General features: G+C 41.8%; 1 pseudogene; it reads left to right on the forward strand.

Annotated features, from left to right (window-relative positions):
- The first annotated feature begins 15681 nt into the window (after positions 1 to 15681).
- On the forward strand, positions 15682 to 16214 carry LOC103113430 (histone deacetylase complex subunit SAP18-like; annotated as a pseudogene).
- The last annotated feature ends 348 nt before the right edge of the window (positions 16215 to 16562 follow it).

A 16562-nucleotide genomic window follows, 5' to 3' on the forward strand; every position in this document is an offset into this window, starting at 1 on the left:
CAATAAATATGCCCAATAAATATTAAACAGGAAGAATTCTTGGAACCACTCTCTACCACACACTTCCAAGTTCATCTACTGTGCCCGCTCCCGGTGTAGAGCCATTTGGAATAGATGAGTGGCTGGACAGATTAATAGGTGAATTTATAGGGCAACTTGCTGCCAATATTTTTTTACCTGGAATTAAATCATATGTCTTGCTCTTCTCCTGTGAAGCACAAGGAGAACATTCTCATTTACATTAACAAAAAAGTTTGAGGTGGAATAAATACATACTAAGTTCCCTGTCTCTGAAAAAATCCAGTTGAATAAGTCTTTTTGTCTTGCAAAGTGCCAATCAACTCTTACTATTCCTAAAGAAAGGTATGGAGGCCTACTTCAGATGAGCAGGTGGGTACCCTCAATGTCCCTGAACTCTAGATGGTATCTGGACCATCTTGTTAACTCACTCTACATGACACCTGATGAAATTTAGGCTCTCTCTCTCATCCTCTCCCTCTCTCTCGCTCTCTCTCCCTTCTTACCTCCCTTCCTTCCTTTTTTTCTTTCCCTCTTTCTTGCCACCAGGGTTGTCACTGAGACTAGGTGCCAGCACTATGAAACCCTGGTGGCTTTCTCCCTATCCCCTTTATTTCTTTCTAATTTTTATTAGATAGGATAGAAATTGAGAAAGAAGAGGGAGAAAGGAAGAGAGAAAGAGAGACACCTGCAGACTTGTCTATTTTCTTTTGTTTACTGAATCAAAGAGCTCCAAGGAATCACCTCTACTTTCAACACTAGCATTTTTCAGACCTCACATTGAGTGGTATAGGCATTGTAAGTGAATAACTGATGAAAGAGGGTAACTTCCCATATTATCTAAGGAAATGGTAGGACTACAAAAGCTGAATAAGGGCAGGAGACCAGCACACTTTAATGATGCCCCTTTTAGTCACTAGCAGGCTAACCTATCCTCTGGGGCCCTAGCTAGTGAATCCTTGGATTCCCCTATAGACATAATGGGTCTAGACCTCTAACAGACTCCTCTCTTCACTATCACTGGCCACTTCCATCATGAATATCCTCATAAACCCTCTTGTGGGCTTCTCCAGGACCTTCTCCAAGCCCTCACTATAGAATAGCAATGGTAAGGACTGCTCCACTCTCTGAAGGGAGGGTGGGTTAATCTACTCTGCCAGCAGAAGAAAACTGATCCTGAAATGAGTAAAGCTTAGAATGTTCCCAGCTGTGACCATGGACAGTGAACTCAGACTGACAGGGATGCAAAGGTTATACAGATTCCTCTGCTAAATATGAATTTATATAGATTCTATGTCAGATTGATGGGGTTAGCAATTAATGGTATTTATATACTTTCCTTGTGTTTGAAAGCTATTCTCTGTCCTAATACAGCTTTCTAGCCCTAGTCTCAATTCTGACACCATCTTCACCTGAATTTTAATTACCAGACTCAGGCAAAAATTACTAAAGTCATGAGCCCCTTGAAACATACCTAAAACAGACTTCCTTGTTTCCTCCCACATGAAGACCCCTAATTTCATCTGTTCCAGTCTTATCTTCGAGTTCCTGTTTATTAAACAATTTGTCCTGCTTTATTTATTCTCACCTTTCAGCCACCAAGCTACAGACACTATCATGTTGCCACCCTGACTTCCCTGGACAGATAAGCTTACCAATGTGTCCTGGAGCCTCACTTCTCCAGAGCCCTCCCCCAGTAGGGAATAAAATTTTCAGTTTTAATTTACAATTACCCATGTCTTTGCATGAGTTATTTAGACAAATCCAAGTAATTGGATGCAATGAAAGTACATTTATTTTCAATGAGTTCCTTAAGCTATTTTATCACCCCACTATAATAGGAAAGAGAGAGCCAATAACGATTCAGCTAGTTCTTTTTTTTGTTTTGTTTTTGTTTTTTTATTGTCTTTATTTATTGGATAGAGACAGCCAGAAATCGAGAGGGAAGGAGGTGATAGAGAGGGAGAGAGACAGAGAGATACCTGCAGCCCTGCTTCACCACTCACAAAGCTTTCCCCCTGCAGGTGGGGACCGGGGGCTCAAACCCGGGTCCTTGAGCATTGTAGTATGTGTGCTCAACCAGGTGCGCCACCACCCGGCCCCAGCTAGTTCTTAAAGACATCATCATCCTACATTTAAAACGTATGAATTCCTTACCCAATGATCCTGCAATTCCTCTCCTGGGGATATATCCTAAGGAACCCAACACACCCATCCAAAAATATCTGTGTACACATCTGTTCTTGGCAGCACAATTTGTAATAGCCAAAACCTGGAAGCAACCCAGGTGTCCTACAACAGATGAGTGGCTGAGCAATTTGTGGTATATATACACAATGGGATACTACTCAACTATAAAAAAATGGTGACTTCATCATTTTCAGCTGATCTTGGATGGACCTTGAAAAATTCATGTTAAGTGAAATAAGTCAGAAACAGAAGGATGAATATGGGATGATCTCACTCTCAGGCAGAAGTTGAAAAACAAGATCAGAAAAGAAAATACAAGTAGAACCTGAACTGGAGTTGGCGTATTGCACCAAAGTAAAAGACTCTGGGGTAGGTGGGTGGGCATAATACAGATCCAAGAAGGATGGCAGAGTACCTAGTGGTGGTTGTATTGTTATATGGAAAACTGGGGAATGTTATGCATGTACAAACTATTGTATTAGCTATTGAATGTAAAACATTAATTTCCCACAATGAAATTTTAAAAAATAATAAAATGTATGAATAGGAATAGAAGATGTAGTATTTGTGAAGTATTTAATGTCAGATTCATGGAAGTCTAGGACACATGTACCATAGGGCTCCACACCTTATTGGATGCCATGTTGCAGTATAAGTCAGTCTGTTGAATTCCCAAGTAGGATTTGTTCAGGTAACTTTAGTGGAAAATGGGACCCAAATATCTCATCTCTCTCAAAAAATAAATCCTTTTAAAATATATATATTTAAAATTTAATTATTATTTTTATTAGATATGACAGAGAAAAGTAGAGAGGGGAGTGGAAGACAAAGAGAAAGACACCTACAGAACTATTTGACCTCATGTGAAGCTTCCCCTTATGCCCTGCAGATGGGGAGTAGGGGCTCAAACGTGGTCCTCATGCATGATAGCATATGAGCTCCCATCACCTAGTCCCTCCTTCTGTAAATCTTATAGTCGAGTTTAACTGTTGTTCAATAGGGATGTAATATTTTCTTTTCTTTTTTTCCCCTTAATTTGAAAGAGTAATGAGTGGGGGAACTTAGTGAGTAAACCTTGCTTATTTCCTTAACTGGATCATGAATGTGACAGTCTATTACTAAACCAGTAGTAGGTGAAAGCAATAGGAACGTTACCTTTGTTTACTTAATAAATCATGGTGATGGACTTCTTGATGTCAGACCATAAAATGCCATGGATTTTGAAATATCAAAATCTAAGAAATAAAGAAGATGACATGATTGGAATAAACTTAAATTCTAAGTACTTATACCTAAACAAAACACATAAAAATATATCCCTGCTATCTCAGAAAATGTATCCAAGACATGAAACATAAAGACATAAATGTGTTTGGCAAAGTCTGTCACTACCTGATAGGGTGGAGGGTTTGCTCAAGATGGGGGCGCAGAGGCAAATGGAAACATCTCTTCCTCAAAGACATCCTGGGAGGGGAGAGGATGAGACAAGAGACAGGAGTGGTAGATTAGTTTAAAAAAAAGTTGGCTGCTACTGGTTGCTTATTAATTTTTATGTGCTAACAGAGACAGAGCAATTACAGTATGATCCTTTGACTAGTAAGGTAAAAGTTGGGGGCATTTCCACTCATTAAACATTAGGAACTATGTGCTGAACTTGATAGAGGTCCACAAATGTGATACTTATTACAGATGCTTGCCTTCTCTAGGGAACTACTTGAAAGAGGGTAACAAGAATTGGGAGGAAAGAGATGTACAGAATTATAATAACAAGTGCAGAGGAGAGGCCTTGACAATATCAACATACCAGATAAAATCAAAATCTACTACAGATACCATTAGCGAGACAGAGGAGCCATAGTATAGGCCATAGTTCAAAGTTTAAATCATTACTCATGAGACAACCAGTATCAAAAATACATAAAACAAAAACCCTTTGGAATGACAGAGATAATTTGATCAAGTGAAACTGGCTGCATGAAAAACAGAATCAGCAGACTCCTCATCAAATATTTATAGGCACACATATATATTTAAAGTGTTTTGTCTGCTGCTGTAGGAAACTCTGCATTCTTTTCTTATGTGATCAGGGCATTCATAACTGGGAGTCACAGACTACATGACTCACAGAAACCATGGAGACCATGCTCTCCACTGAATCTAATCAAATCGGGAATCAACAGCACAGAGTCCATAACTAAAACCATTCTTCTTAATAGTCCCACCAAATGACTATTAAGGATGAATTAATTAATTGAACAAATACTTGCAAATTGATGGAATAAGGGTCCTGATCCCTTTTAGATCAATAACAACAGCCCCAAATCAAACAATTAAGAATTCACGTTAACAGGGACTCAGAGGTTACACAGGCTTCTGTGTGAAATAGGAATTTATATGGGCCCTTGGTCAGATCAATGGGGTAAACAGTCAATCATGTTTATATATATTTTCCTCATGTTTGGGAGTTACTCTCTGCCCTAATCAGCTTTCTAGCCCTATTCTCAACTTTGATACCATTTCCCCCAGATAATATTTTTAGTCCACCTGCATGTCAGTTATTAGGTTCAAGCAAAAATTATTAAAGTCATAGCCCCCATAGAACATACCTTAAATTTCTTACCTTTGTCTCACACGAAGACTCCTAGTTTCATCTGCTCTATTCCTACCTTTGGATTCCTGTTTATTAAACAATTTGTCTTGTTTTATATCTTACTTCCTTTCACCCACCAAGTTGCAGACACTACCATGACATCATCCTGACTTCCCTGGGCAGATGACCTCACCAGTATGTCCTAGAACCTCACTTCTACAGAGCACTACCCCACTAGGGAAATATAGAAATAGCTTGGAGGTATGGATCGACCTGCCAACCTCCATGTCCAGCCTAGAAACAATTACAGAAGCCAGAACTCCTACCTTCTATACTCCATTAAGATCTTTGGTCCATACTCCCAGAGTGATAAAGAATAGGGAAACTCCCACTGGGGGGATGGGACACAGAACTCTGGTGGTAGGAACTGTGTGGAATTGTACCCTTTATCTTACAATCTTGATAATCATTATTAAATCATTAATAAATTTTTAAAGAGTTCAAAATAGTTAAAGAAAAAAATGCCTAAGTTGCATTATTTTAAGAGTAGAGCTATTTTAGGCTCTGGCTTGTCTGGTATCTTTAAGGTCATATGCAGAAACCATAGGAAAGCTGGGCAAGGGTCTGGTCTATTTTTGACAACTTCCTGTCTCAGGCAGGATCCTGAGTCAGGTCACACTGGTCCTGTGGGAACCTCGGGGCTGATTCCCAGCCAAGAATGCAGAAGAGGGTTCTCATTCCAGTGTGGGGACTCTTAGACCACCATCTTGTTGCAAGGGCATAAGACTGAGGTGTCTACCCCATTATGTCTGGCTCACACCAGAATACTAGAGGAAGCTTGAGACTGCATGGCTCTGAAACAGAGTAAACAGGTGTTGAGCTAGCTTCACGGGAGAGAGAGATATGACTCAGGAACCAAGGTCGTGTGGTAGCAATATAAATCTTTATTCATGCAGGAGCCCCAAAGTCAGGGTGTGGGCACCTGGTTAAAACCATGTGGAGCCAAAAACCACAATGGCCAGAATCCGCTTCCCCCTGCAAGCCTCCCCTACCCCCCCACCTGGAAGAGCCAAGCCTGCCCTGGAAGTGGCTTCACAATCCACACATACTTAGGAGAGGGGAGGAGAAAAATGGGAGGGGCTGGTGGAGATAAATGGGAGGGGCTGGAAAGGTAGAACCTCCCTAGCAACCACTGCTAGGGATTCAACTCCCTGGAATTAGCAATACCCTGTGGGGAATCAGGAAGAGGCCTTCAGTCATTTGCAAGACAAGGCAGAAGATTGATATGTAAATAATAAAGGGAAGGGCCATTAGTAGAATGGAATGTAGGGTGCTTTGTGAGCCCTGCCAAGCTCAACCACATCTGCACAATTTCCCAACAAATAGGACCCTTTGCTTTGGTGCTATCACTGAGAGGGAAGAGGATTTGAAGAACACCCAATAAAGTTAGGCCCTTTGTTTCCTTTATCTAAAAAAAAAAAAAAGAAGAATACCAAAGGAAGTAGTCATAGATGTAGGTGTGGCTTAGAAAGGAAGAAGGAGGTAGAGTCCTTCGAAAGTTTATAAAAGAACAAGACTTGGTCAACTGTTCATCATTTTGCCAGAATGACTCATGTGTCTCTAGTAACATGTTTTCATGTTCCTAAAGAAAGTATAGAATGCCTGACCATGATCTCTCCAACTCCTTATGGAACAACCAGACACAATAGGGAAGATAATTCTATCTTATCACCCTACAAAAATTCCATGTTGGTTTTTCCAAAGGACTAGACCCCCTCAGCCTCCTTCCCTGTGTCCCAGTTCTCCTCAGAACTTCCCAAGAACCTTTCTTGCCCAGGTAGGGATCCAGGAGAAGTAACCTTAACCTAAAAATGGAACCCCAGATATGCTAAGAAGGGCCAGCTGATCCTGGGATTGGGGCATGAGGTCACACTGGAGTAACTTCAAAAATTTTTGCCCTGTAGTTAGTTGTATGCACATTTGGGGGTAGAAGTAGTTCTCAGAAGATTGACACCACTGGGGTTTGTAGGGTAGCAGCAGAGAAGGTGTGGACATGATGGTGCAAGTTGCACCTGGTCCAGGTGACTGGGACAAGAAGAACCTTCAATCAAGTCTTGCCTTGGTTAGCTCCATATCTCTACACTTGAATGTACTTCTACTTGGCACAAATGTGTCTTGATGTCATGAAAGGTGCAGTGGTGTGCTAATAAAAGTCAACCAACTGTATGAGATATTCAAGGAGGAGAAGGATGAATGCCTTTATCTCAAATTATCTCACTTACAGGTTGAACTTAAACAAGGAAATAATGGGGAAATGGTGAAATATGGACTAGGTGTGGTCTGTTACAGAAAAGTTAAAAAACTGAGGAACGTGGTTGAGGGGAGTTGGAGACTCAGGGCACCATGGTGGAGGACTCAAGTTGGTGGTGGAGTGATACACTGACAATTATCAAGAGATGATAGGAAGTTGTACCCATGTGGCAATAACTGTCTTGCAAATCATTATTTCCCTAATAAAACAATAAGAAAAGACTCAGTATAGCCAGATTCTGCCACCTTTCTGGTCCCAGAGAGTAGCTGGGGAAGCCATGTATGTGATGCAGTGGCCAACCAAAGCAACACTCAACCTTCCTCAGGCAGATGGTACAGTGTCTTCTGGAAAGTTGGAAGCTGAGAAGTCATTGAACAAGGAAATAGTGCTCATCCACACTCTCCCTTCCTCCCCATGAAATGAGGCTGCAGTCTGTATAGGGCATGATGTTGTGTGGGCAGGTGTGAAGCTGGTCTTCATTGTTCAAGTTGTACTTCTCAGTACTTTGGTATTCCAGTACTCCATCTTTAAGAGGCAAAGGCCTATCACCACCTGAGCATCACATACATGGCATGTGGTCCAAGCTTGTGCCAGGACACACTTGTAGCTTCCCTGTACTCCAGGGACTGCACACACCCTGCCTCATTTCACTTTTGCATGGGTATGTACAGCAGATTTGAGAAAGGGCAAAGCTTTGCTAGCTCTTTGGAACCCAACAGATTCAATCCTTGGCCACTAGGATTGAAAAAAGTTGTTACTTGGTCTGAAGTCCAGGAGTAGCGGCATTCCTTGGGAGTAAGGACCCTCCAAACCCAAGTGGACACACTCAAATTAGACCCTCCAAACTCAGGTAGGCATGCCAAAGGCGAGGTGATGGGTGCACCTGGTTAAGCAAATGCATTATAGTGCACAAAGACCGAGGTTTGAGCCCCTGGTCCCTACCTGCAAGGGAGAAGCTTCATAGGTGGTGAAGCAGGGCTGCAGGTGTTGGTATTCTTCATAGTGGCTTGGTCCCCTTACCCCCCATCTCTAGTTGATTGTGGTTTGGTCCTGCTAGTTTGGCGGGCCTGCTTGTCTCCGCCCTGAGGAACCCTGAGAGTTCCAGAGTGACAGAGTTCGAGAGTTCTTGGCACCACTGCGGGGGAAGGAGGCAGCAGAGTTCTGTTTGGTGATTAGTTTGGGTTAGTTTATGAATCGTTGTTCCTGAATAAAGAAATACAGCTTCCCTGCCCAACCGTGTGTCCTCGAGTCTCTGTCTACCGTCGCGACGCTAGCCCGGCCTGCTGGAGCTCCGAAATTAACAACATGCAGGTATCTTTCTGTCTCTTTCCCTCTCTATCTCCTCCTCCTCTTTTGATTTCTGTCTCTATCCAATAATTAACTAATTAATTAAAAAATAATAAAAAATGAGAGAAAGAGAGAGAGAGAAGCACCTTACTGCCATACCACTTACTTTGATTAAGTCAGAATTAAGCCAAGAAAAGCTATGGCATAATTACACAAGGCTGGTGTCTGGCTCATACATTTCACTGCTCCAATATTTTACTGTTTTACACTTTGTATTTCAGCTAGAAAACTCACATATCTGACATTTCTTCCCCCACACTGTGACACTCAAAAGTAGCATCAGGTCTTCACCTTGGTCCACACAGATAGCAAAGCACACTTCCTACCTGGTGAACCAACTTCCAGCTCTGAATTTTTGTAGGGCCAAGATTATTGAGTTTTTTATTGTGGCCAGGTTTCTATCTTTTCCTTAATTTAAGTTCTTAATAAAATGTCTAACACTAGGTTAGTATGCACGATTGAGCTTTGCTGTGGACATGCTCGATTCCTTACTATGGTCCAGATCCTAGAGGCAGATTCTCACATCTGTCCTTCCAAAGGTAATGTGGAAATGCCCCCTCCATGCTCTGCCGAGTTCCTCCTTGTCAGAACTCTCCAATTAGTTTAGTGTTCATCTTCCAAAATATCATGGTGTCATATTTCACTTAATGGAAAACACCACCTGACTCTCCTTAAATTTGTTTCCAACTAGACAACAACCTGTCAGAAGTATGTGTTGATATTCTTTCTTTCAAAAGAAACTGTCCTTTTCAAGAAAGCCAAGGTCTACGTAAGTATTCAGCCCAACTGCATAAGAAGGAACTATTTGTTTTCTTATATTTATTTATTTATTGATTGATTTTTAAATTTATTTTCCCTTTTGTTGCCCTTGTTGTTTTATTGTTGTAGTTATTATTGTTGTTGTTGTTGTTGTTGGATAGGACAGAGAGAAATGGAGAGAGAAGGGGAGAGAAAGACACCTGAAGATCTGTTTCACCACCTGTGAAGCGACTCCCCTGCAGGTGGGGAGCCCAGGGCTCGAACCTGGATCCTTACTCCAGTCCTTGCGCTTTGAGCCACTTGCGCTTAACCTGCTGCACTACCACCAGACTCCCTAACCATTTGTTGTCTTATGCTCCTGTGCTCGATGGAGAGACATTATAGCTCCATGACATGAATTCCACAACAATGTGCAAATTTATTATTGTTCATTTACAAAGAAGTGCCTCTGGATGGATAAATAGTTCTCTCATCATGAAGCTACTGAACTACACATTGTATACTTATTTGTGTGTACACATACTTTGTGAAGTCATTTTCTAAAAGTACTTGAAAAGTGTCTTTTCAAATCTGTGATTCTCAGGTTCTCAAGGGCACTCTACTTTCTTTCTCACCGTGCAACCCAAGCAGGAAATAGAGAATTCTGTTTGACCAGCTGTGTTTTCTTCTTGTAGAGGGTACAAAAAAGGAATCACAAGGACTCTCCAAGGAGTTCACAGTATAGAGGATCATCCTCAAAATAGTTACACAGAGACAGATACCCAATCATATGTTCAGCAGAGTACTCAGTGGAAACCTTTCAGTATTCTTCCCAATTCTCTGCCACATTTGTTCTTTGTCATTCATGTGTAAATTAGTCATTGAGCATATATCTTCATTTCAACTAAACTCTCATGCAGGGAGGAACATTAAGTTCTACTTTTACTAAGATTATTAATAAATTAAGACAGTGGTGACAAATATGAACCCTTTTTTTTCAGCTTATTGTATAAATACAAACTCTTAATCTCAAGAAGAGATTAATAATTAAGAAGATACCAAATAATAGACAGATCAATTTATTATCAAACTTGCCGGTTAGAGAAAAAGAAAAGCTTTTAATAATACCATAGATCCTTCATGCTCACAGAACATAACCTCACAGGAAAGATGGGGAGGAACTATAGCAGAAAGGGATCATGTTTGGCATGCATGAAGTCCCAAGTTCAATCCCAGTCATTGCACGTGGTGAACAATTCACTGGTATTCCTTACTCCTTCTCTAATAAAATAAGTAAGTAAATAAAATACACAAATATTAAAAATGAAACTTCTTTCATGTATGTACTCTGAGCACATATGTCAAATAGTATGGGGGAGGAGGAGTCAGTGTCCTGGCACACAATGGTGGAGGAGGACCTAGACTGGGGGTGAGAGTGTTTTGCAAACAACTGAAAAACTTTACACATGTACCAACAACTGTATTTACTGAAACAATTATTCCCCTCAATAAATAAGAAAAAGAAAATTGTGCAAGTTAAAAAAAAAAGCAATATGGGCTGCCCCCCCAAGCCTTACAATTTTGTAAAGCTGTCAAATCACTGATAAAATACTTAAATGTTGGTATGCTTCATATTGGTTTGGTCTCCTTCCCCCCCACCTCTGGGAGATTGTGGTTTAGCCCTGCTAGTTTCGCGCACCCCCTTATCCCCGCCCCCAGAACACCTACGGACTTCCAGGGTCCCGGCCACAGCAGCCAGGAGGAGAAAGATGGAGAAGCACATGGTGTGGTGATTTGCCCACTCGTGGATAAAGATTAAACTGTGTTCTCTGTCCAGCCGTGTGTCCACGAGTCTCTGTCTACCGCCACGAAGCTAGCCTGGCCTGCTGGAGCCCCAAACTGTAATGACAAACCCCCTGGCCTGCTGGAACCCCGAACTGCAATGACAAATGGCGCCCACGTGGACCTGACCTGCGCATCTCTCAGATAAGTGAAGACAATTTGGCTACCTATGCACTATGACCTTCTCTTCTGCTTGTGAAGAGATCTCCAAAGGCCTCTGCCCTTTCTTCATGAGACTGTTTCTCTGTTTCTGGAACATTTATCTCTGGACCACTCTGTGGTTTCCACCCAACGCCAGCCTGCAGGAGCCCAACGCCAACCCGCATGAGCCGGCTTTCCGCCACGTGGCGCGGGGCATTGGGCGCAGGCTCCCTCCACGCTGCTCGGCCGCTGGTAGCAGGGCAGCAGACATGGAGGCCCATCATGGCCGCCACCCCAGGGCACCTTGGTCCACGCCTTCTGCATGGCTGGCCCACCCGCCTTCCTGCTATGAAGTCTGGACAGATCCCAGACCACCTGGAGACTGCGGGCTCCCTGCCGAAACTGGGCCCCCTGGCAGAGATCCCAAACTTGGGTCTGAAGGCAGACAAGCTAGAATACGCAGAGATTCATCCAGAGATAGCTACCTACAATTCCTAGAAGTGGAGCTGAGTGGGAGGCCACCTCCGGATGGTGACCCCCCCCAACAACTAAGACAGTATAGATCTAAATTCGTGTTTAAAATGACATGTCTTCGTAACAAAGGTTTCTCTCCTTGTGTATTAAAGACCATGTTTACGTGTGTGTTTAAAGTTTGGTAAACATTAACTTTAAGGTTAAAAATGTAACTTTAAGGCTATAGTCTTACCAGACAGAATTAAATGAAAAAGGTTTTCAACATAGTTCTCATAAAGGTAAAATTAACTTACATTCAAAGTCTGAGTTAAAAATTAGTTAAAAATCAATATATTTTAACTAAGTTAGTCTAAAAAAAAAACCTGTGCACACCTAGGGTGTGTCTCCATCTTGAATGGGTGTAACAAAAGGTTAAATAGACTTATTGATATGTAAACTCTCAAATTCCTTCTCAATTAAAAACGTTAGACTTACTGGTACACAAAGACTGACTGAAGCCAGCTGCCTTGGGACTCTAGGCCATACCCCCCCATGCTAGGTAATGCCCACAGGAAAAAAAAATGCCCGTCGAGGCAAAAGACCACAGAGGCAGCAAAGGTTCTTTAGCTGATAAAGCTTTGCCCACAGAGGCAAAAAATGGCCCCCTCAGGCCTTCCCTTGGCAGCACACTGGTTCTTGTTGCTCGTTTACATGTTCCTCCATGTTTGTGTCAGTTTCTTTTTTGAAAATGTCTGTATGATATAGGTTTCTGTTCACCCCACACCCCTGATACTGTGGTCATTTAGTTAAAAAGAAAAGGGGAAATTGTTGGTATGCTTTATATTGGTTTGGTCTCCTTCCCCCTACCCCTGGGAGATTGTGGTTTAGCCCCGCTAGTTTCGCGCTCCCCCTTGTGCCCGCCCCCAGAACCCCTACGGACTTCCAGGGTCCTGGCAGCAGCAGCCGGGAGGAGAAAGATGGAGAAGCACATGGTGTGGTGATTTGCCCACTTGTGAATAAAGATTAAATTGTGTTCTCTGTCCAGCCGTGTGTCCTCGAGTCTCTGTCTACCACCATGAAGCTAGCCTGGCCTGCTGGAGCCCCGAACTTTAACAACACTTAAAGATAAATAAAAGGAAGAAAAAAAAACCCAGAAAAGCTCTGATGTGTGAACAAGGGATGTCCCTTTATTTCTAAGTGATTTGTGCTTTATATGGAAAGTCAAGGATGCCTAAGGTACCAAAGATATATTTGGTAAAAGGTTTTGTAATGAATAGCTCATCAGAAAGCAAAAGAGTGTCCTTAAAAAGGAAAAAAAAATCCAAGGGCCAGCAAGATAGTTCAATGTGCACAACCCAGGTTCAAGTGTGGCCCTCATGGCATTAAAGGGAGAAGGAAGCTTCAGTGTTGTGTCCTTTAACAACATCAAGAAGAAAAGAGTAAAATAACGGGGCTCCCCCTGACTCCACTGCCCTCTTGCTGCACTCAGCATCAATGCCAATTCACAGTACAAACTTGTTGAAGATCACATCATGACTTTGCCTCCTGCTGGAAGTACAGCAAGTACTTTCATCTTCCAAAATCATGAGACATTTAATGTCTCCAGTTAAACTAACCAAGGGAAGGAAAAAAAATTATGTGGAATAACTGTCTTTTTAAAAATATTTTATTTATTTATTCCCTTTTGTTGCCCTTATTGTTTTACTGTTGTAGTTATTATTGTTGTTGTTGTTGGATAGGACAGAGAGAAATGGAGAGAGGAGGGGAAGACAAAGAGGAGGAGAGAAAGATAGACACCTGCAGACCTGCTTCACTGCTTGTGAAGCGACTCCCCTACAGGTGGGGAGCCAGGGTTCGAACCGGGATCCTTTTGCCAGTCCTTGTGCTTTGCACCACCTGCGCTTAACCCGCTGTGCTACAGCCCGACTCCCCTGTCTTTTTTTTTTTTTTTTAAGATTTTATTTATTTATTAATGAGAAAGATAGGAGGAGAGAGAGGAAGAACCAGACATCACTCTGGTACATGTGCTGCCAGGGATTGAACTCAGGACTCCATGCCTGAGAGTCTGATGCTTTATCTACTGCGCCACCACCCGGACCACTGGAATAATTGTCTGATTGCCTCTCTATGCACAGTTTTTCTTTTTTGATTGAATGGTCAAATATTCTTTTAAATGTGATCTTTAATTCATAATCTTGTATTGCAATCTCAAATATGCATCTAAATGTGTGCTTATGAAATGGGTCTTCTCCAAAAACTTCATCCAAATTTAAATTAACAACATGCAGTGGACAACTTTTTGACCATATGTCTTCTTTAACACTAATCAAGTGTTTTATATTCTGGTAGATTGACTTGTCCTCCTGGTTTTTGTTTTGTTTTGTAAAATATGTTAACTCAGATATAAAAGAGAGAACTAGTTTTCAATCTATTTTCCCAGAATATGAAATGTATTACTCTTTCAATAAAAATGTCATATGAAATTACATAACTTACACTCACGTGTGATAGTGAAGAAATAAAAGACTGGGGGCCAGGTGGTAGCACACCTGGTTGATTGCACATGTTACAATACACAAGGAGCCCTGGTCCTCACCTGTAGGGCAAAAGCTTTGTGAGTGGTGAAGCAGGTCTGTAGGTGTCTGTCTCTGTCTCCCCTTCCTCACTTCTTTCTCTCAATTTCTGGCTCTATCCAATAAGTAGATAATTAGAAATAAAAATATTAAAATAAAAATGAATAAGTAAATAAATAAATAACTTCAGAGCTGGTTTGGATTGGAGTTTAAACAAATGATAGGTTTATTACATCACAGCACAGTGGTACAGAACAGTATTATTTAGGTACAGCAAGACAGGCAAAGGGGCAAATATCAACTAGTCACTATGGCTGGAGAGGAGTCTTTTAGGTTAGTTTTAAGAGAACTGAGCTCCACGTATACAGGTCCCAAGAGAAGTGCCATGGTGGCCCTTGGGGATGAGAGCAGGCACAGAGAGCACAGGAAGAAGAGAGCTGCAGCTGAGTTCACAGGGACAGAGGGCCACTTCCAGTAGGTTGGTGCTTAAATAAGCTTCCATGTACCCACAATCCCTTGTGGGTTTGCGTAAGTTCTTAACTCAGCTCCTAGGCTGACATCAGTTTCATGTCCTAAAGTCCTATTATTATGAACACCACTAGTTGTGTTCCAACACTTATGTAGTACAATTATAGCACCATGATTACTGAAAATGGAGGAAAGAAAGGCTAATTATTATTATTTTTATTGAATGTGATCAACTATATTAGTCTTTTCCTGTGTGATTAATACTTCATTATGGTTTGAATATGACTCCCCTCCCCAAAATATATATGAAGTTTATGTGTTGTGTTAGGTTTATTTCAGTTTATCCTTAAGGTTTATCCATGTTAAAACACATGTCAGAATTCCATTCTTTTTTAAAAATAAAAATTTAATTTGTCACTATTATTTTTTTATCATTATCAGAATTATCACTGGGGCTCGGTGCCTACATCACAAAATCACAGCTAGCGGCAGCCTTTAAAATATTTTTTTCCTTTCTTTTGTGATAAGACAGAGAGAAGATTGAAAGGGGAGGTGAAGCTAGCAAGAGAGACAGAGAGATACCTGCAGTCCTGCTCCATCTCTCAAGAAGCTTCCTTCCTGCAGGTGGGAACCAGGGGCTTGAACCTGCATTCTTATACTTGGTGACATGTGCACTGTAACACAGGCACTACCTCCTGGTCCTCCTCCCTTCTTTCTTTTTAAGACAGAAAAATATCCCATTGTGTATATGCTACATTTTGTTTACCTTCCCGTCAAAACATCCCCACTTGCTTTGATGGCTATTGCTTGCTTTCCTACAAAACTTGCTGTCAGGTATATGTTTCCCTTCTTTCGTCCTTTGTCCTTTGTTTCAAAGTAATGCAAACTATTCTTTTCATTATTGTTATGGTTGACTTATTTCACCACTCCTGTCATCTAAGATCTGTGTCTCCAACCCTCACCTCTACTGACAAACACTACAGTTCTTCCATCACTTTGAAAATTGATTGATGGAGCGTCTCCCAGGCCACAGGAGGAAGATGGCGTGCATCACCCAGGAGGAGATCAAGAAGGAGCCGGAGAAGCCGATCGACTGGGAGAAGACCTGCCTGCTGCTGCTGCTGCGCATCTTCACCACCAACAATGGGCGCCACCACCGCATATACGAGTTCTCCCGCGGAAACGTGCTGTCCAGCGAGCTGCAGATCCATACCTGGATGGATGCAACCTTGAAAGAGCTGACGAGTTTAGTAAAAGAAGTCTACCTAGAAGCTAGAAAGAAGGGCACGCATTTCAATTTTGCAATAGTTTTCACAGATCTTAAAAGACCTGGCTCAAGTGAAGGAGATTGGCAGCACAATGTCTGGGAGGAAGGGGACTGATGATTCCATGACCCTGCAGTCGCAGAAATTCCAGATCGGGGACTATCTGGACATAGCAATCACCCCTCCAAACCGGGCACCACCTACCTCAGGGCGCATGAGACCCTACTGAATTTTCACTGTGTCTTGAATTTTGCATTCAGTTCTATAAAATAAACTCCTGCCCCCATCATCATTGCCATTAAGCCTTTAAACAAACTGTAATGCATCTGTTTGGGAGTTAGATTTGGCTGTGTTGTGGTATGACAGTTAATAGAAAGTCCTAAGTTTCAAGTCCCTTTTGTAAAATATGAAGAAAAGTGCTCTTAGCAGTCTACAGGAAACTGTATGGTTAAATACATGTGTGCTATCAGCCTGAGTGTGAAAGTCCATGGAGGCATAGGAATGGATTTTAGCATTTGGGGTCCATGTTGAGTAGCAATAAAAGGCATGTCTGTTTAAGCCTAAATGGATCAGAAAATAGACAGGTTATGTTAAAATGGAGCAGGAATTTGTGGCCTAGATTATGA

This window comes from Erinaceus europaeus, chromosome 14, assembly GCF_950295315.1.
Source record: "Erinaceus europaeus chromosome 14, mEriEur2.1, whole genome shotgun sequence".
Lineage (NCBI taxonomy): Eukaryota > Metazoa > Chordata > Mammalia > Eulipotyphla > Erinaceidae > Erinaceus > Erinaceus europaeus.